Genomic DNA, 21,897 nt, shown 5'->3' on the forward strand with positions numbered 1-21,897 from the left:
TTGTGTCCCTAGTTGTGTCCCTTTGCCCAGCAGCGGGACACAACTAGGTAACAAATAAATAATAATAAATGTCAATTTATAAGATTTTTTGGGTAAAATTTGGCTAATCTTATATGGTTCAACATTACAGTAAATATACCTGTATTAAACTACTCTTCCCTATCTACAACCTAGATAAATATTAAGACTAAACTGAGGTATTCAGAATTAGGACACCTTTCTAACTTTGAGGCATATTAATCAAACCATATATAATTCCACATTTAAGCCAACTTTTCTTTACATTAGCCCTAAACCGGTTATCAGGCTTTTAGCAATTTAAAAGCGTTTAATATAAGTCTGTACGTAGAACTGCACGTAAAGGCGAATTTCTATTCCTATTCAACATGACATACGCCCTTATTGACAAAGCGGGGGGTTCCATTTAGCCGCGTCTCCCCAGGGCTTAGGCTTCACTCAGGCTGCGTAGGGGAGGCTGAGGCTGGAAGGAATGTTATCAAGGTTTTTATTTATTGAAAATCTGAGAGATGTGGAGCGGGAGTCAACCGCAATGGGTGAGGGTAGTAAACAAAGGGCACATTTTGGTATTAAGTTATTTTGGGTTGTAAAACTAACTCTAAGCTTTGCTAGTGACCTGTGAGCTTAAAATTAAATGTTTTTGGGCCTCTTTTATTGTCAGTCTGACACTTTTGTTTTGAGTCAAATCCGAGCGAATCGGCTCGATCATATCCAGGCAGGATACTAGTTTACATGTATTTTGGAATTACTTAGCTAATAGTACCAGCATTTAGGTCGCCGCATTACAAAACATTTGCAGATATCATTGCAATCTCACCCTGATATCACTTACGGTTATAATGAGAGCCCGGAATTTTCGCAACAAAACAAAAGACTGTCGCAATCTAGCTAGTGTAGAAACGTTTTTTATCGATATCGATATTTGTGTAAAATATGGTCCACCAAGTAAAAAATTAGGTTCTGCCGCGAAAATTGCGGGCTCTGGTTATTATGCGTGCTGGGGCCAATGATATTATATAATTATAGATAGGAGGTGCATAAAAAATACTTCCATATATATTTCTATACCTACGAAGAAATCTGTTAATTTTGATTAATTTTCGCATTCCATCTTTGATTCTTTGTCATACTAGTTGTAAAACATGAGCTTTTCTCTTTCTTTACCGGTGAGCGGGAGCTCATTAGCACGTGCACATTTCTCGCTTGCCCTGGTGCAACTAAAGGTAACTTGTCCAATTGGCACAAGGTAAGCGCTTCCATTTTGGAACGCGTATAGCATATCTTGAGTTACAATAAATCATTGGCTGGGGCAAAGTGGTTCTTTCCAGTAAATTTGATATCGGTCTTTTAGCAGACTATTTGCAGACATACTACGAAATATAGGCTCTTTCTTACATCATCAGATGTCGATGTTTTTTATAAGCGACTGCGAGTAAATTATTTTATTCACGATTTCGGCGTTCGCCCCATTGCTAAAGTTGCTCAGTTTGACCTATACTTTTGAATATATAGATCCAAAATTTGGATAAAAGATGGAATACTTCCTCTAAGTATACTCGTACACATAAATAGAACAGTCTTACCTAAAAATATACGCAACGCTGGAGGAAGGCACCATAGGGCATCTCGAATGACCAATCAGCGCGGGTAATAAATTTGTATCGAGTGACTGTAAGCGGAGCATCGTTATGGGGTTACAGTGAGGAGGTGTCGGGATGTACAGCTGTTTACGTATCGTTTTCCTCATGTAATCACAGTGGCCCAAACTTCACAACTAAACCCTAGGCAAGGGCAACTAACAGGAACAAAAATATGTAGTACTGCTACTCCTATTCCTCCCCCCCTCCTACCTCCTCGTTGTTTGAAGTTGATTAAATGTGGCTTATCTCATCATTTATGTAATTTATCAACATAGGATAAAGTAGTTTTGATGCTATGGTAGAGTCAGACCAAGATAAATTGTTAGCGATTTTAACAGTGCAAACAGTGCACGTGTTATTTTAAATATGAAAGTTCTATGAAATTATGACGTTTACTTAACACTTGCACAGGCTGGGCTAACAAAATCGCTGCCTTCTAGGATGTTTAGGAAAAAGATGTCATGCTGTATCAGGTGTCCTAATTTCAATTTCAATGTTACTTATTTCAATAGACAACAATAGTCCATAATGGTTAGTAACATTTAAGATTTAAAACAAATTGTTAGAAGAACAAAAACAAAAAGCGAACAGTACAGCAAAAAAAAAAACAATCACCAGGTGAGCGGTCATGACACACTCAAAATGTCGCACAACAAGGTGAGTCGTATCAGCCTGCTAAAGTAGCCAGGATGGGGTTGGGGCTGGCCCGCACGAGGCAATTCTCCTTCGCCTCCAATCTTGGCTCTCCTATTTCTTATTGTATTTAATAAGCATCGCTTTTCTCCTATCATACTCAGAATCTCTTCATTCATCTTCCTAATCCAGATAATCCTTTCCATTCTCCGCCAACACCACATTTCGAAAGCTTCCAACCTTTTTGTATCTGTTTGTCCCAGTGTCCATGTCTCACTCGCGTACAACGCAATGCTCCAGATAAACACCTTTATCAATCGTTTTTTGAAGAAAAACGACTACGTATCCTAAACTAAAAAAAATCAGCTGTTATAAATTATTTCCGAATCGCCATAAAATAAAACTGGTTTAAGTACAGCGGCGTGGCAGGTAACCATAAAGTCTTTAAGAAACGATTAGTACATAAACTACACACGTCATTACGTATTACAGGTGTGAACGTACCATTTATTGCCTAACGCTATCACTTATCAGTCATTGGCTACACGACCGAATGAGAACAAGCAAATATGCAAAGAAAAAAAAACAGGTGTTACAAAATAATAAGGGATTAATATAAGGGAGTAACTTTATTTGACGTTCATAAGCGCATTCTAATATGCCTACTTGAATAGTAAAATATCTTTATGTATAATTATAGCATAATTTAAACCGAAGCGCTGGTGGCTCAGCGGTTAGGGCGTGCGACTTTCATTCCGGTTCATACCACAGAATTTTTTGGGACACAATTTTATGTCGTTTTTCCATGAAGGGAAAATATCGTGAGGAAATCGGGCTAACCCCAATAAGGCCAAGTTTACCCTTTAGGTTGGAAGGTCAGATGGCAGTCGCTTTCGTAAAAACTACTGCTTAAGCCAATTCTTGGAATTAGATATCAAGCGGATCCCACGCTCTCATGAGCCGCCGTGGCAAAAAGCCAGGACAACTCGAGGAAAAAGAAGATTAGCATAATTTTTACCTTGAAATGTAATGTAATTTGCAAAAACGGAAAAAGCTAAGCTAACCGTGTACTGACTTGAATAGAATAAAGTGGATGAGTGCCATTATAAACGTCAAATTTGATATTAATGAAGACAGTCACACTTTATCATTGCAAATACTCTGCAGAGTAAGCTTGGTGCAATTATAGTAGCTCTGTGAGACCTTGTACCGCTTCGGCTCTGCAATTTTGGAAAATTTCTATATACTGAATTGACACAATTAATCTATCTTACGAGGCTTGGTTGAGAGATGCGATCTGTAGGGGAGAACATGTGGATATACGAAAACATTTTTGCCGAAACTAAAATAGAGACCTTCGCGTCGCTCCGTTAATGAAATGGACTTCGCTTTTCGCGGACAACTACTTGTAGAAGAAAATGAAAAACTTAGTAGAAAGTCTAAACTTTTCTTTGACTCAGTTACGAATTTCAAAGGGTTAAACATTATTGTAATAGGCATTAGTTTTCTAATTGTTCGGTATTCAATATTTCAAACTACGAGTAACTTGGACTACTATTTGAAAGTCAACGTCTAAATTTAGTTAAACTTAGCGATCGTTTTCAGAATACAAAACTTTATTTTTTGTTTTGACTTTCGCATCACGAATTGTCCCACTTTCTTCGTCTAATGATGTAATTGACAATACTCGTAAAACCCTGAACTTAAGGATGATTACTCTATAATTACCTGAATACATATACAAACTATATGTTGGTGTCACATGTTCATTTCATGCGGGTATTTTAAATGATTGCTCAATTAGTATGCGTAATACCTATTCGCTGAGTGCGATAACATCTGACTTAGTTGTCAGTTATTTTAGGTTTTAAATATGTAGATGCTATGCTACTAGTATATTGGGACCGTGCGAAGTGCGTGGTGGGGGTAAGTAAAGCGATCCCAGCGCATAAGGTGGTAAAAATTTGAACTAACTGCGGATAGCGTCTTTACATTTCGTACGATTATATGGCTCGAAATGAAACTTTGATTTACGATTACTCCTGAAATATTGTAATCTGTATGAAATGCTTAATATAACTAACGTATTTATTTTGATAATTGTTAATAATGTATCCATGTAAATAGCTTTGCAAATGCCACATATTACGTGATCTTTTTCTAGAAGTTAAGAATGGATATAGTAAGTTATCCGTAAAAGATAGACATTTCACATCGAGGACTTTTTTGTAGACCTATGAATGATAAACAACCCCACCATACATTGTGTTGTTATAGCTCAAACGGATTAGGCAGCGTTTTCGAGTAAAGCTCCTAGCCAGCGTGATTTTTTCCAACAACATCGTTATATTTCAAACAATTTACACAAAATCTTAACAAGTTATATACTTAAGCCTTCCTCAAGAATCACTCTATTGATAGATGAAAGTCGTATGAAAATCCGTTCAGTAGTTTTTAGTTTTGGAGTAGTTTTATAAGATGTAGTGAATTGACGTTTTCCCCTAGAATTGCGGACACTAGGTTGCGTGACAGTCGTGCACGCTCCCAATATAGAATTCTAACAAAGTAACTGGAATTATTTTCAGGTGCGGAAAATTTTTGAGCATTATTGCTAATTGACCGTTATTTTTTTAATTATTGTGGGAGTGAGGGTAGACCCAATGAGAGCGGCCGGATCGGCCGTGTCAAAAGACAAAGAGCTCGCGCTAGTAAGAGAAAGCTGGAAGAAACTCCAGCGACGAAAGATTCTTCTATATAAGTAATGCACTAAACTTAGTCGAGATCAGACGCGCACTGGTACGGGACGTGGGTGACGTCATTGCCGTGAAGAAGAGCCTGGCGTCCGTTAGCTCGTTGTGTGGACGACATTCGGATCGCGGGATAATTCTGGATAATACTAGCCTAGGACCAAGATAAGTGGCGTACAGTAGGAGCAATGGGCGGCAGGATGCTAAAATGATGATGATGAATGCTAAACTTTTACCAAATTCTCTCGGCCACGTGCCTACCTACTTACCAGAAAAAGCAGTTATTAGCCTTTCAGAAAATTGATCGACAATCTAGCGAATATATCAAGTGTACGCAGGATTAGAATGGCAAGAGATCCCTTTCATGATATGAATTACTAGGTTTATGACCAAATTAGTCTATGTCGCCTATGACTACAATTGCCTTCTTCTTGTTCTTTTCTTTTTTTGGAGGATAGGCAGGTGTTTGGACGCGATCTCACCTGATGGTAAGTGATGGAGCACGCTTACCTATGAGATACCCATTTACTCTAGCCTTGAAGAGATCCAGATTGTACTCATGCGGAAGCACAAACTGGAGCAGGGCATTCTACTCCTTGGCAGGTCGCAAAACCCCTCTGGTGTTGCAGGTGTCCAAGGGCGGAGGTAATCACTTACCATCAGGTGATCCGTCTGTACCGTTTGCCTCCTCTATCATTAAATAAAAACATGTTGAAGCGAAACGCTTCGTGCGTATCTGTCTTAATCCATGGTCGGCTCTCCTGGTAATTCTTCGCCTGGACTGTCTATCCCGGGTCGTCTGGGCTGGTATTTTTGCCTTATCTAAGTCTCTGTTTATAGTGGCCATCATGTTTGTCAGGGTCATCCTCGCCTCGTCGGCGGCAGAGGGTAAACATGGAGCACTTTCTGTGTCATGTGGTATGATTTCTATTGGCTGATTTCATGACAATAACGACCAAAACCTACAGTTCTAGAAATTCTGAGAGAAAATGATCACAGAAGGGACGGATCGACAGCATAAGCACCGCGACATAATTAGCACAAATTTACATTTCAAATGAACTGCGAGGTATTGGAATAAAGTCCATTAAAAGTTTGTTTTACCCGTCGCATCCTGTCTGCTAGCTTACCTGGAACAGAAATATATGGATAATGTTATGTATGAAATATAATAATTCTTATATTATGACTATAAGTATATTGAAAAAAAAAAATATTGCACAAATTGAATACAGACCCTGTGTCCTGAGCTAGGAAACCCGGTGTTACAGGACCCAGTTCCTATCTACTATAGATTTTTAATCTACATATCTAAACTAAACAAATAATACAGAGAAGTTATATTGAAGCTTACTCATACCTAGAGTCAGACCAAGCTAAGTTGGCAGCGATTTTGATAGCCCAGACGGTGCAAGTGTTATTTTAAATGTCAAAGTACTTACTATGAAATTAAGACTTGTACCAGAGGTTTTTGAAATAGCTGCCAACTTAGCATGGTCTAACTCTACCTATTTTTTAACGTATAATGCTATGATTTCTAAGCTGTGTGTGCACGAGTATTTGTTTGTATGTAAGTATATATGTGTGTGTATTGGGTCATAATATAATATGTTTATAATAACGTTAAAGCAACCTACATTGCACACCGTCGTGTCGCGCTATATTTCCATTTTTCATTATTTGCGAATTAAACACACTGCAGGTTTAAACAATAGCTGTTTGTTCAGCATTTATTTAAATTATTTCACACAATAGCAGAGGAAACAAAAAGGTTTGTAGAACATCGCTATGTTTACTTACAATTGGGTGTTGTATTTTTCAATATTATTAGACATTACGATTATCAAATTGTTCCAATATAGGAATAACTGCCCATTATTTTAAGATGGCATTGAAAATTATATGAAAGGGTGATAGGTATAGGTTTTCGCGGACTTAGTTTCCGCAACTCGATATCATATAATCTGTCTAGTCTGCACTATTTTTACCAACCCAGCTCGACCAGAAAGCCTAGCAGAACCTTGACGTTGCCGACGACTTCTCAGAGAGACCTCAGTGAACCGAAGTATTTTGCCCGGTACTCTGCCGCCCCTGAGCATTCGAGAATAACGTAGGCTGTCTCCTCTGACTCCATACATGCCCTGCAGAGGGGGCTGTCTGTTCAACGTAGTCACCAGGTGCTTGTTTAGTGGGGCATGGCCAGTTATTGCCCCAGTTATAAACCGGAGCTGTGGTGTGTGGTGTGCTATTCAGCTGTCTTAGCCTTCGTGACAAACCGGGGTTGATTGTCGAGAGGGCTTCCTTCGCCTGCCAGCATGTGCGTAGGTTTGACCAGTACTGGAACCACACAAGAACTCGCAAATTATTTTACAATTATTGTTCATTGAATCTTATTTCATTTACCATAGGAGTTGTAATTAAATAAGCGGTTAAAGTGACCGGGTCCTTTTTTTGCAGGTAGTGGCATGCGCCGTTCTAGTTAACAATGGACAAAGGATAAGCCGTTGGGGACCAGCTGCAAATTTAACAACTATAACATACGAACGTCACCTAGATTACAGGATTCCGTTTGCGTCGCAATTTTGGCGTATAATAAAATAGTGATGTTCTTAGCTGCATTACTGGCGCGATTAGTACGTTCAAACCTTCATTTAATTTAAATTGCATTTTTGATACAAGCTTTCATCACTGACTGCTTTTTATCACAGGCAAGTAGTATTCATCGAGACAATTCTAACAACTCCAAACTCAATTAGGTGTCGTTGTTTTATCACAGAGTTCCTATGCCACTTCCTGTGTCCATCATCAAATCAGCTCGAAGGTACTATAATATTGCATTGCCACCCGACTTACATACATATGCATGCACCTTTAAACTAATCTTGTCACTAAAGGCACCCACGACGCCTTTAAAAGTCCTTAGCTTTCAAAGGGTTATTACGTCATCATTAGTTGCCAACCTCCAAATGCCTTGTTTACTCCCTTCATGAAAATCTACGTCACTGTTCAAGACAGCCCGCAGACTAACTCAATCAGACACTTGATAGCATAAATTACATGCGATTAGAGCCGGTTAAACTGTGATCGATTAAGACATCCCGGCGACGAGATGGCATTTCTTGTTGGGTAATGCTTGTCTTTTACGACGTTTGATAAACGTTTTCGCATGTTACAGATCACTTACTAAATGGACTATCATATTTTTCTACTTCACATCCGGCCGCCGGCCGGGTGTGCTCCCAAGGTACTGATTTTCTATTTAAAATTTGTCCCGGAACCGGTCATTCCCGACACTCGTCATACAATATCAGTCCTGGGAGCATTCTCGGTCCGCGCAAATATATATATATATGACGGCGCGCCGTTTGATATTGCGCCAGCACTTGTCCCTATCTTTGAATTACTTGCAAATGATTGTTATTTAGTTGTTTGTTTTGATTAATAATAGCACGTAAAATGATGGTAAACGATGTTAGTAGTTAAATGTTGGTATTAATGGTGGGTATTCTCTAAACTAACTTGTTGTGATTGGTTAAACGTCAAAATATCGTGGTTGATTGAGTGTCATATTGACAGTTGACAGCTAATTGTTTGTTATGATTGCTTAAACGTCAAAATGTCAAGATTGTTGATTATTATAAAAATTAGGGTACCTTTGAAATTATGTTGACATTGATAGTTATGAAAAGTTGAAGGTAGCATTAAAATAGGAGCGGGTTTCCCCCCGAATAGGGTAGCAAGATGGCGCCGACCGGTCGGCAGCCGTCATTCTGTTGATAGCTGCGCACGGCGGTGCACGTGTTCTAACCTATTGGCTCCTAATCTAATTTTATCGTGTCAATCGTATTGTAGTTTAATCTAAAGTTTATTTAAATAAAATCAGTGATCCGTAAACGTGTAGAACGTGCTTTTATTTCCGCGTTTTCTCCATCCTTATACGACAATGGCTGATAACGATGAAAGCGATGATGCCAACACTCGTGATGTGTCACTAACTGTTGACAAACGTTCCGCCGAGCCTCCTGATGCTTCTTCATCAGAAGTGGGATTACCCCGTGCATTTCCAGAGCAGCCTACAGGTCAGAATGAAAAATATTCACTAAATAATGAGTGCGATCGATGGAAATCTCTTTTTGACATGCAACAACGGAACTTGGCAGAGTTAATTCGTGCTATACAAGAACCACGTGTCACGGAATCAAAAGTTTCGTTGCCTGAATTTAATCCTGATATTCGGGATAGCGATGCTCGTGCGTGGTGCGAAACAGTGGACTTATGTTTGCAAGATAAACACCTTTCGGGTGGTAATCTCATAATGACCATAAGCAAAGCACTCAAAGGAAGCGCAGCAGCGTGGTTAGCACAGGCTAGTTTTCCTGGAATAACTTGGCCCCAGTTGAAAGACCTGTTTCTCGCCCGATTCGATTTTGTTGAAACTCCTGCCGCAAATTTATGGCGATTATTCAATGAGAGCCCAAAAGAAGGCGAATGCTTATCCGCTTACACCAGTCGCTTTATGAGCGCCTTGTTGGCAAGATGGAAGTCTTTGACCACCGAGCAAATCGCCATCGCTGTTACACTAGCCCATGCTGCGAAGATAGAGCCTCGATTACAAAGAGTGGCATTTACCACTGAAATAGAAAACCGCAACAAACTTCAGCAAGAGCTTATGGCCTATACTTTTAGAAAAAGAGGACCTCCTAATCAAGACAAGACAACTTCGTTTGTGGATGCAAAAAAGCCGCGTACTGATAGCTCACGACGATGTTACAACTGTGGCAGGCTAGGCCATATATCTAGCGAATGTCGAGGAAGCAGTAGTCGTGACCCCAACACTAGCATACGTTCCGAAAGTTCAAGTACATCTACACCACAATTTTCGAAAGGAGACAACGAAAACAAAAAGAAGATTACTCCAACCTGCTTCAAATGTGGCGAACAAGGTCACATCGCTTCACACTGCCCTAGTAGGGATACTAAGGCCAGCGATACACGGGTCGAGCGACGGGTGGACATCTGCACCATCAAAGCAGCCACTGATCATCTTATGGACCAAACCGGTGAGAAGTTTTCATTTTGTTTCGATTCTGGTGCCGAATGCTCTTTAATAAGAGAAAGTTTAGCAAGTAAACTCTCTGGCAAACGAATGTATTATGCAGTGACGTTGATAGGTTTAAATGGAAATATCAATTGCAACTTCCAAGTTTTGTCAACAGTAACTATTCAAGGTTATTCGGTGGAGTTGTTGTTTCATGTGGTGCCAGATGAAAATATTACTGATGACATTATGATAGGTAGAGATTTGCTTTTGTCAGGCTTTTCGGTTGAGATTTTTGAGCATAAGCTTGTGGTTAATAAAACAAAAGTAGTATCAGTCTGTAGTGTAGGGCAAAAAGTAAATAGTTTTGAAGGTATAAACAGTGATATGACTGGGCACGACAGACAAAAATTGATTTCGCTCCTTGAAAATAATTCTAGATACTTTGTGGAGGGCACGCCGACTGGTAGGGTTACTACGGGCCAACTGGAAATTAAATTGATAGACCCCAACCGTACGGTTCAACGTAGGCCTTACCGGTTAAGTCCAGATGAGAGAACTGTCGTACGTAATCAAATTAAAGAGCTTTTATCAGCCGGTGTAATACGGGAAAGCAGTTCTCCTTTCGCAAGTCCCATGTTGCTGGTTAAAAAGAAAGACGGAAGTGATAGGCTTTGCGTCGATTACCGGGAACTCAATAACAACACGGTGCCTGATAGATATCCTCTACCATTAATATCAGATCAAATTCAACGCTTAGTCGGAGCTAATTATTTTACCTCGTTAGATATGGCTAGTGGATATCATCAGATACCGGTCCAAGAAGAGTCTATCGAGCGTACAGCTTTTGTCACACCCGAAGGCCAATTTGAATACTTATCCATGCCTTTCGGGCTTCGCAATGCGCCTTCAATTTACCAACGAGCCATTAATAAAGCCCTAGGATCGTTGACCGAGTCCTTTGCTGTCGTCTATCTAGATGACGTAATCATTCCATCGCGTACTATCGAGGAAGGACTTGAGCGGTTACAGTTAGTAATGAAAGCTTTGACGGATGCAGGATTCTCCTTAAATATCAAGAAATGTGCTTTTCTGAAAGAGAGGGTAGAATTTTTGGGCTTTGAGGTGTCTGCAGGCGAAATAAGACCAAATCCACGTAAAATTAGAGCTTTAACTGAACTGGCACCTCCTCAAACTGTTACTCAACTACGTCAATTTATCGGTTTGGCTTCTTACTTTCGGCAGTTTGTCCCTGGATTTTCGCAAAAAGCAGCCCCGCTCTACGGTCTTACGTCAGGCAAAGGAAAAATTCACTGGACACCCGAGCTTGAAAAAATTCGTAGAGAAATCATAGATATTCTTACTTGCAAACCTGTACTTACCATATTCGACCCGGATCTTCCTACGGAATTGCACACGGACGCGAGCGCGGAAGGCTATGGTGCAATACTTATGCAAAAAGTTGATGGTAGATTACATGTCGTAGAATATTACAGTCGCCGAACCTCTATGGCTGAGTCAAATTACCACTCCTACGAACTAGAGACACTTGCAATCGTCAACGCTATCAAGCATTTTCGTCATTATTTACAGGGGAAGAAGTTTTTAGTAGTGACAGACTGCAACGCGGTCAAAGCATCTAAATCAAAAGTCGATCTCACACCACGAGTACATAGGTGGTGGTGTTTTCTACAGTCATTTGATTTTGACATCGAATACCGGCAGGGCAAACATATGAGTCACGCAGATTTCTTCTCACGTAATCCTTTGCCAACCCGTGAGCAGATAACTAGAGTCGAACAGAAACGAATTAATTTAACAGAAATTTCAGATACCTGGCTACAAGCCGAACAGCAAAAAGACGATGAAATAAAATCTATCATAGCTAAATTTAAAACAAATGAACTCGATAGCGACATTGCTAAAACGTATGAAATTAGGCGTGGGTTACTATATCGAAAAGTTGACAGGAACAATAAAAGTATTTGGTTGCCCATAGTTCCTCGGGCTTTTCAGTGGGCCATAATAAATCATGTACATGAAAACATCATGCATTTAGGGTGGGAAAAGACCCTAGAAAAAGTCTACTGCCACTTTTGGTTTCCAAACATGAACAAGTATGTTAGGAAATTTGTAGAAAATTGCATAACTTGCAGGGTGGCAAAGGGTAACTCCGGAAAGGTCCAAGCTGAATTACACCCCATCCCCAAAGTTACTATTCCATGGCACACCATTCATATGGATGCAACGGGAAAGTTAAGCGGAAAGAAAGATACGAAAGAATACGTATTCGTATCTATAGACGCTTTTACGAAATTTGTGATTTTATACCATACACGAAATATAGACGCAACTAGTGCGATTAAAGCATTAAAATACAATGTTTCATTGTTTGGCGCACCTCAGCGCGTTATTGCTGATCAGGGTAGATGTTTCTCAGGAAAGGACTTTAGGGACTATTGCAACGCCCATAATGTTGATTTACATCTTGTTGCAACTGGTAGTAGCCGAGCTAATGGGCAGGTAGAGCGAGTTATGTCTACGCTCAAAAATATGTTAACAGCTGTAGAGACAAGTAGGAATAGGTCTTGGCAAGATGCGCTGCCTGATATTCAGCTGGCTATCAATTGTACGATGAGTAGGGTAACAAAAGCGAGTCCCTTAGAGCTTTTAATAGGAAAGGTTGCAAGACCTTTAGACCTAATGACATTAGAAATGGACGAGACTGCAATTGACTTAAATTCTATTAGAGAGCAATCGGCACGAGAAATAGAGGCTAGCGCTTCTTACGAAAAGAACAGGTTCGATAAAACTAAAGCCAAGGTTAAAAAGTTTAAAGTTGGTGATTACGTTCTTTTGGAAAACCACGAGCGTAATCAAACAAAGTTAGACTCAAAATTTAAAGGTCCATATTTGGTAGTAGAGCTGTTGGATGGTGACAGGTATCTGCTGAAGGCTCTTAACTCTAATAGAACATACAAATACGCACATGATCGCGTGCGGGCCATGCCTGAGTGCTATGTTCCTTTAGAGTTAAACGCTGGGTTAGAAATCCCTATTGACCAAGTTGAGACAGAATGTGCCGATGACGGCGATGGTGAGTAACTTTATTACGTACAATATCTTTGCTTACTATGATTTCACTAATGGTCTCTGTAATGACAATGACTCGCCTGTGTGGCATTGGTGCGCCTGTGTGGCATTGACGAGCCTGTGTGGCATTGACGAGCCTGTGTGGCATTGACGAGCCTGTGTGGCATTGACGAGCCTGTGTGGCAATGGTTCGCCTTTGTGGTACTGACTACTTAGCCTGTGTGGCATTAATGATCCTATACTGTGTGTATGCTTATAACTGTGTGTGTCATCCTGATCCTATATGGTACTCATGACCTTGTGTAATGACGGGCCTGTGTGGCACGAGTTTAACTTTATTTCTTGTGTGGCATATGATGGTCAGGGTGACCGAGTGGATCGTAGTGTAAACCACTATTTATTACTCGTTTGCAGATACTGAAGATGAGACAGCTGCAGCACACGAGGACGTGTGAATATGCAGGACGGCCGTGACGGCGCGCCGTTTGATATTGCGCCAGCACTTGTCCCTATCTTTGAATTACTTGCAAATGATTGTTATTTAGTTGTTTGTTTTGATTAATAATAGCACGTAAAATGATGGTAAACGATGTTAGTAGTTAAATGTTGGTATTAATGGTGGGTATTCTCTAAACTAACTTGTTGTGATTGGTTAAACGTCAAAATATCGTGGTTGATTGAGTGTCATATTGACAGTTGACAGCTAATTGTTTGTTATGATTGCTTAAACGTCAAAATGTCAAGATTGTTGATTATTATAAAAATTAGGGTACCTTTGAAATTATGTTGACATTGATAGTTATGAAAAGTTGAAGGTAGCATTAAAATAGGAGCGGGTTTCCCCCCGAATAGGGTAGCAAGATGGCGCCGACCGGTCGGCAGCCGTCATTCTGTTGATAGCTGCGCACGGCGGTGCACGTGTTCTAACCTATTGGCTCCTAATCTAATTTTATCGTGTCAATCGTATTGTAGTTTAATCTAAAGTTTATTTAAATAAAATCAGTGATCCGTAAACGTGTAGAACGTGCTTTTATTTCCGCGTTTTCTCCATCCTTATACGACAATGGCTGATAACGATGAAAGCGATGATGCCAACACTCGTGATGTGTCACTAACTGTTGACAAACGTTCCGCCGAGCCTCCTGATGCTTCTTCATATATATATATATATATATATATATATATATATATATATATATATATATATATTTATAGCCATCCATGCCGTAATCGGCAACGGCGACCCTGGCTAATTACGAGAGCGTGAGCTCTGATATGGCTTGGAAAGCCGAACTTACTTTTAAAAACTCTATCGCAGGTGAGGCATTATAGGGGGCCAGAACGTATGCCGGGATTTACGTATCCGCCGTTTCGCATTAAGATCAATGAGACGGGCGTCTTCTCAGTTCCTTACGCTCACCTTAACAAGAGAACGCAATTCTGAGCGCAGAGATATTATATAGTATAAGGGAATAGAGAGCATTTAAATCATAAAACATTTGCGCTCCCATACTAATTGAGTTGAAGAGCGCAAAATCTTTTGTAGTACGAGTATAAAGTAGGAGAAAAAGAGTGCCTATGTGCCTACTGTAAGCCATTAGCCCTTTATAAAGCCATAAAGGCGTCCGAAATTATGCCAAACTGAACCTCATCACTTTGAAATACAGTTGAATATCAAGTGGTAAATATATTCCCTCTGCCTTGTAAGTGCTTAAGTAATGCGGAGTCCATGATAGACAGTCAATAACCCATGGTCAGTGTCTACCGCAAATTAAGTTGGAGACTTGGCCGCCTGTTTGCCCTCCACCTCCACCTACAATCTGGGTGGCACTGGGTTAAACGAGAGATAATTGGCGGGGGGCAGTTAATTTAAGTTGTTCATCGATTATCAGGCCAATTCTAACGTACACGAGAATGATATTTAAATCAAATTATTTAGCTAACATGCGTCTCGCCCGCGCCAATACATGTACGGACAAGTACGAGCGAAATGCACGACATCTGAATGATATCAGTAAGATGTCATTTTGATATCAGTATGCGTTCGAATTATCCTGTTTGTACTATACTATGTATCCTCAACAAGGGGTATAACGTGTGCTTATGTGATATGTGGGAAGTGGGCTGAATAAACGGATCTAAGAATAAGTAGAATCTTAAAAATAACTAGGGAGCTAGGGACAATACAATTTTATTGTAAAGAAGTAATGTCGTTGTTTGTTTATCAACGTTCTCAGTATGGTGGTAGTACCGGCCAGTTATTACTCAAATAATCGTATTTACCAGAAATATGTCAATACATATGTGTATGTCGTTTATGATATATTATTTGCCTTAAGATAAAAACTATTTCCACAAAGACGATTAAGTAAATAAATATCATTGTCGAATATATATTTTGGACGCATTAATATTTTGCTGACAAATTTCACCACCTACAACATTTCGCAAACTTCCCACACTAGGAGTACTTTCATAAATCCTCTAGAATTGTGTTCCATTTTGACATACATTTACAAACTGCGGCAGAGACACCTGATCCCCCCCCCCCCTCTGCATATTTGTTTTTGCAACCCCCTCGGTTCTAGTTTTCACGTAGGTATTATAATTTAGGTTTTAGTCTGTAGATCTAAGTTCAGAGTAATGTACTACCGGCCCGTAAACCCAACTTCTAATGGGCAGGGACCTGCTTGAAACCACGATAACAACTGATCTACTATTAATGCGTTTAAGTGCTCACTGCAAACTTGCAGAACTTAGCGGATAGAATACAGGCAAGTTATAATAGATATGTTTTACTCGGTTTAAAAACGATTGACATAATTCTATCCTTTCAAAATGTTAGGTGAAGAACACACGGATTGGCGTGGCTCCGCTCGCCACGGCACGCAACTTAATATTTCGTACCGCGGACATCAGCCCGCGTAGCCAACGTGCATATCATCAGGCGCAACAACATCTTGCTGACTACAGCTTGTCGCATATTGCGCGGTGACTCGGACTGCCCGGAACTGGTAGATCGAGTCTTGAGGTTGTACGTCCCGGATATTCCTCGAGTCTTCTTGAGGCCGCGAACGCGTCCACTGTTGGCCGTACCGGCGGCGCGCACAGTATCGCGCAGGAACTCGCCACTCCTCCGCGCGTTATCGCTGCTCAATGCACTCTTGACATCAGCACCAGAGTGTGTTGTTTGCGGGGAGATGGGCGAATGTGTGCCAGGAGTGTCTGAGGTTCTGTGAGATGATGGATGATAGGCTTTCCAGCACTTGCATGTGATTATTAATGAATATCTGTTTTTTATTTTATATATGTTTTGTATTTGTATAGTCTAATTATTCGGTGTATTGGCATATGCTGTAATGCCGTATAAATATTTGAAATAAATAAATAAAATAACTAAATAAATATCATTCACGCTCCGTGGCGAACGAAACGCAAGTGTCACAGTCGCACTAATATGGAAGAGTGATAGAGAGAGATGACTACGCTACGCTACGGAGCGTTAACGATTGTAACGTTGGCTACGCGGCCTAGTAATTTGCCTAGAGCGGACATACGACGCCGATACACGGTGCAAAATGGCGGGCGAAAAATAAATTCCCCTAAAATGTCTTGTCAGCGTATTTTTAGACCACCCTATTAGTGATGTTTAATGTGGCGTACATATTTATATATATTTTATTGAAAATCATGAAGTTATTTAATTATAATTGAACTTTCTCATTCTGAGTCCATTTTAACGTTCAAAAAAATTGACAATAAATCTTGGCTCTTAATTAGCTTGACTGATCAATAAAAATAGTGTCTATAAAAAGGAAGGGACCTTCACGCATTGTGGAATTAAAGTGTTATTTGCCAAAAACAGCGAATGCCGACTAGACGCCCCGTTGATTTGTTTAATGACTTTATTCAGACATGGGCGTGCCAAATATAGGCAGCATTAGTGCTAGTTGATTGGGCTTAGCCTTGAGATTAACATTTTCTTCCTGAGTTCTATAGAATTTAGTAAAGATCCTGTTAAAATTCCATCCAAAAATGTTTTTTTTAACTTATTTTTTTAATTATTATGTCTGTTCACACCCACACAATTAAATATTTACATTTGTTACGAATTATATTAAAAAGCTGCCGATGGAAGGACAGACGGACATGGCGAAACTATAAGGGTTCCTTGGCTACCGAACCCTTGAAATTAGTCCTAAGTTTATTTATTTATTTATTTAATCTTAATTGCACAAAAGAAAACCTTATATTACCTATATGACTAGCAAGTGTATTATGTAAGTAGAGAAAATATTAATAGCCACATTTACCTTCACGACTACTCGGTCATTTATCATTTTCTTCGCTCGTTTTACTTTTTTCTTCCTTTGGTACATTACTTACATTTATACTATACATCATTCGTACTATTTTTACTCAACCGAGCCAAAGCAAACATAAGGATTATGGCATGGGCAGTCTATCCTATGCTCTTTTATAAAAGAACAAGTTCATACTATAATATATTCACTAATCACATAAATTAATATAATATATTCACACACACACACACACACACACACACACACACACACACACACACACACACACACACACACACACACACACACACACACACACACACACACACACACACACACACACACACACACACACACACAAACACACACACACACACACACACACAAACACACAAGAAAAGATAATTGTTGTACATTCTACCTTAAAAATATATATACATAAGTTGTTGCAGTTATAATTCTATTGTTTTTGTTTTTATTAAGTAAAATGCTAAAATGCAATATCGAAAGATAATATATGTACCTATACGAACATGTTATATTGTAAGCAAAACATCCTGTGGTAGAGCGGTGTTCTCTTAACACAAGTATCTTAAATACTTACAAAGAGGCACCAGCACAGCTACTGTATACCAAATCATAGTTACTGAATAAAAGTATTTTTTTTTTATACTAGTAGCTATATGATTATATAATTAATCTAACTGTGGAAAATGGCATCATGCCCGGTTCACATCTATTCCAGTGGCATTCCAGTTCAGTGATCGAATCCAACGCTGGAATGCTACTGGAATAATGTGAACCGGCACTGGAATATAATAAATTCCAGTTCAGTGAGCAGAATGATGGTTTACTATTGATTCCAGCTCGCCCAATCCAGCGCCACTGGAATAATGTAGACCGTCAATCCAGTGCTGGATGAAAGTTAAATAGTGAAAAAGTATTATTTTTTTGGTCACTGTCTCCATAAATTCACTGGACGATGAAAATGACTGGAATTAAACAATTCGATCCAGTTCAGTGCTGGATTCGAACACTGGTATCACAGTAACATTCCATACTGGAATAGATGTGCATCACTGCGCAGTTGCGCCAACATTGCGTAGGGTACACAAGGTGCTAGTGTGGGGTGGCTTGCATAATTCTAAGCCTCTATGTAGTTTAATCAAATAATCATTTAGCTCCTAGTACGAGTAAATGATTCTACACTTCGTAACTGGCTATTTCATTCTAACATAAGCTCTACTCTACAGACAATCAGTGGTTAGTTACTGGCCGGTAATATCACAGATCACATATCACCTATACCTCATTTAAATATCGAAACGAGCTAGCAAAGCGCCTTCTCTATTTACTTTTGATGCAAATGAAAGGGACAAAAGAAGGTGGTCGGCGGGTGTAAACATTTGCACTTAAATGGCAGAATTAATAATGTTTATTTTCATTATAGACAGAGTATGTAGTAGCTCATTTTAGCTGCGAATGTTATGGTTGTCCATACGCACAATATGTCGTGACACGAAACTGTCATCGCTAGTTTATGTTTAGAATTCTTATTCTTATTTTTACTTCACCTCTCTTCAATTTAAGACACTTTATTGACAGTTAATATCAACAAAAATTAATCAAAACACTGTTTTACAATACAATGTTGATAATACTCGTACTTTACAAGTCAAGGGGCGTTTAGCTATAAAATACTTCAATATTCTCCCGAGTCTCAGAGGCTCTTATTTATCTTATTTATCTTATTTACCTTTTTTTTTATATTTATATTTTTTTTTTGTATTTTTGTATTTTTTTTTTGTATTTTTGTATTTTGTATTTATTATTTCAACTAATTTTTATTTTACTATGAATCATGATTTCATTGTTATTATGTCAAGATTATTAATTATTTATTATTCTTATTATGTTTGGATATGATTTGATTTTAATGTACTTACTAACCCCTAGCTATAACGATGGTACTAACAATTTTTTTTTTTTATGGAATTCTAGTAGTTCTGAAATAAAAATATTTTATTTTATTTTATTTTTTATTTATTTATTTTATTTATTTATTCATCGAATGGCATTTTAGTTACTAGATTTAAATTAAATTAAATATCAATTTAGAGATTAATGTTTACACTCTTCAGACACATACTTTTCATTGTTCTGGAATGCCCTCTCACTAAATTCATTGAAGACCTCGCGAACCTTAGTGAAAGGGCCATCGAGAAACTCGTACTCGTATGAAGGCTTTATTCTAAAACGTAATTTTAACTTTGATTAAATAAGTCAAGGTTCCAAATTCAAAAACTAAACTATTCTGGGACATTGGAGGCTATGAGGAGTCTACGGGAGATAGTCAATGTCCAATATCGACTCCACCCTATAATCTAACCGTATCGTTTAAATACCGGCTATATTTAAACGTGTTTATGTTGACATGTCAAGGCGTCCGTAATGTATGCATCTAGAGCGACACGCCTGAATATTCAAAGGGCGTGTAAACCAGTTTTTTGCCTGTCAAAGTGTTCCTCCTAAAATGTACATTTTACTACCTTTTTGGGGTTTTAATGTGTATAAAATTTAAACGAGACTTTTTTTTTTATTTTTGCAAATAAATAATGTTGACTTAATTGATACAAACTTTTATTGCTGAATATTTTTTATTTTTTTTATTTATTTATTACATACACACAACCATCGTTACTTATCTTATCTTATACTTTTCTTTCAACAGGCAACGAATTGCTCATCGAGACAATTCTAACAAACCCAAGGACAATTAGGTTGCGTTGATTTATCACAGAGTTCCTATGGCCACCTCCTATATCCATCATCAGAAATCAGCTCGATGGTAGGAACCATAATATTGCATTGTCACCCAACTTACGTAATGTGAAGTTTCAGTCAAATCGAATAATGGGAAGTGAGTCTAACTAGTTTAACTTGCCTATATACATAAGTACAGTCAAGGTATTAAATATCGACACGGGCAAAGTGCCAAAAATATGTATACATGACTGTACAAACTGTGCAAGTTAAATAAATGCTTCTAAAAAACGATGTTAGACGGTAGCGGCAGTAAAGATTTGTGTTTTAATTGTAGTGTGTACCTATCTTGTTTCTATTTTTAATTCAGGGCAAGTTTGTAAATGGTTCATGAAAAGACAGCATTAAATTCGCAGTGAATGACGGATGGTCAGCTGGCGCAATTGGTAAAGCATTGGACCGGCAATCCAAAGATGTGGGTTCGAGTCCCACGTTGACCAGAGTTGATCATCATTGATTTTTTCATTGTGATTGACATCCTGTATATGCAATTTATAGCATTAAGTTAGTTATAAATTAATTGTTTAGAAATAAATTCGCAAACATCGGGGACATTTCAAAGGGCTTTGAGAAAGCCCATAATTTAGGCTACCTATATGCTTCTCTATACATCTTGTAATTTTACAAATATTATAGTAGCGTCCGATCGAAGTTTCGGTGGTTTCGTTTCGGCGTATTTCAGCACAAAAACTTACAGACCAATTCGAACGTACACTGACGTCAGAATGATATTTGAATTTAGTTATTGTGCGTCTCACTCGCGCCAATACATGTACGTTCAAATATGAGGGAAATGCACGATAACTAAATGATATCAGTTAGATGTCATTCAGCTATCAGTGTATGTTCGAATCGGCCTGTATATTTCGGCCAAAAACTGTCGAACGATTCGGTCACGCCGAAACTTACAACATTGCACTTTCAGATGGCGTTCCGGTACTTTTCTATAATGATAAGGGATTTCTATTTTTATTTTATTAGTATAGGCGTATTCCGAGACGCACTTGGCAGGTTTTTAATACCACTTCCACGAATTTTAGGTGTTTCGTTGTTCATACGTGTAAAAAAGGCCCCAGATTTTAATACCTGTTTAAAATCAAACTGTCGTGAGCTATTTTCCTCCGCAACATGTTAAACGTGTAAAATTAGGTTAATATTTACTCTTACGGTTTCGGTCCAAACTGAGTCGAAACCAAATCTTGGATGACTCAGTTTCGACCGGTTCGGTTTCGGCAAATGATCCGGTTTCAGTCGAACACTAGTTTGTAGGTACCTTATCGGCAGCAAACGCCTTAATTTCCAGCCTGTATCTCCGGGCGCTAATTGTCGCGGACGTCGCGCCGCGCCGGCGCCGGCCCTGCTGACATGCTTCCATTTTCGTTTATCCTACGCTTTATTTTACATGAGAATTTTCTCAAGTACCTATAAACAAGCGGTGTAAGCGGTGGTGGCCGAGTGGATATGATGTCCGACTTTCAATCCGGAGGTCGCGGGTTCAAATCCTGGCTCGTAATGAGTTTTTCGGAACTTATGTACGAAATGTCATTTGATATTTACCACTAGCTTTTCGGTGAAGGAACCATCGTGAGGAAACCTTCATA

At 38.9% G+C, this 21,897-nt stretch overlaps 1 protein-coding gene and 1 non-coding gene across 2 annotated transcripts in view; one reads left to right on the forward strand and one right to left on the reverse strand.

The window, feature by feature from the left end:
* The window catches only part of LOC133520241 (terminal nucleotidyltransferase 5C), a 380,723-nt gene that overhangs the window by 209,095 nt on the left and 149,731 nt on the right, over nucleotides 1–21,897 (reverse strand). The gene's annotated exons all lie outside the window — the stretch shown is intronic.
* Trnaa-ggc (transfer RNA alanine (anticodon GGC)) lies at nucleotides 20,665–20,736 on the forward strand. The gene has a single exon. It is a non-coding gene; the product is annotated as a tRNA-Ala (tRNA).

This window comes from Cydia pomonella, chromosome 8 (assembly GCF_033807575.1).
Source record: "Cydia pomonella isolate Wapato2018A chromosome 8, ilCydPomo1, whole genome shotgun sequence".
In the NCBI taxonomy this organism is placed as follows: domain Eukaryota; kingdom Metazoa; phylum Arthropoda; class Insecta; order Lepidoptera; family Tortricidae; genus Cydia; species Cydia pomonella.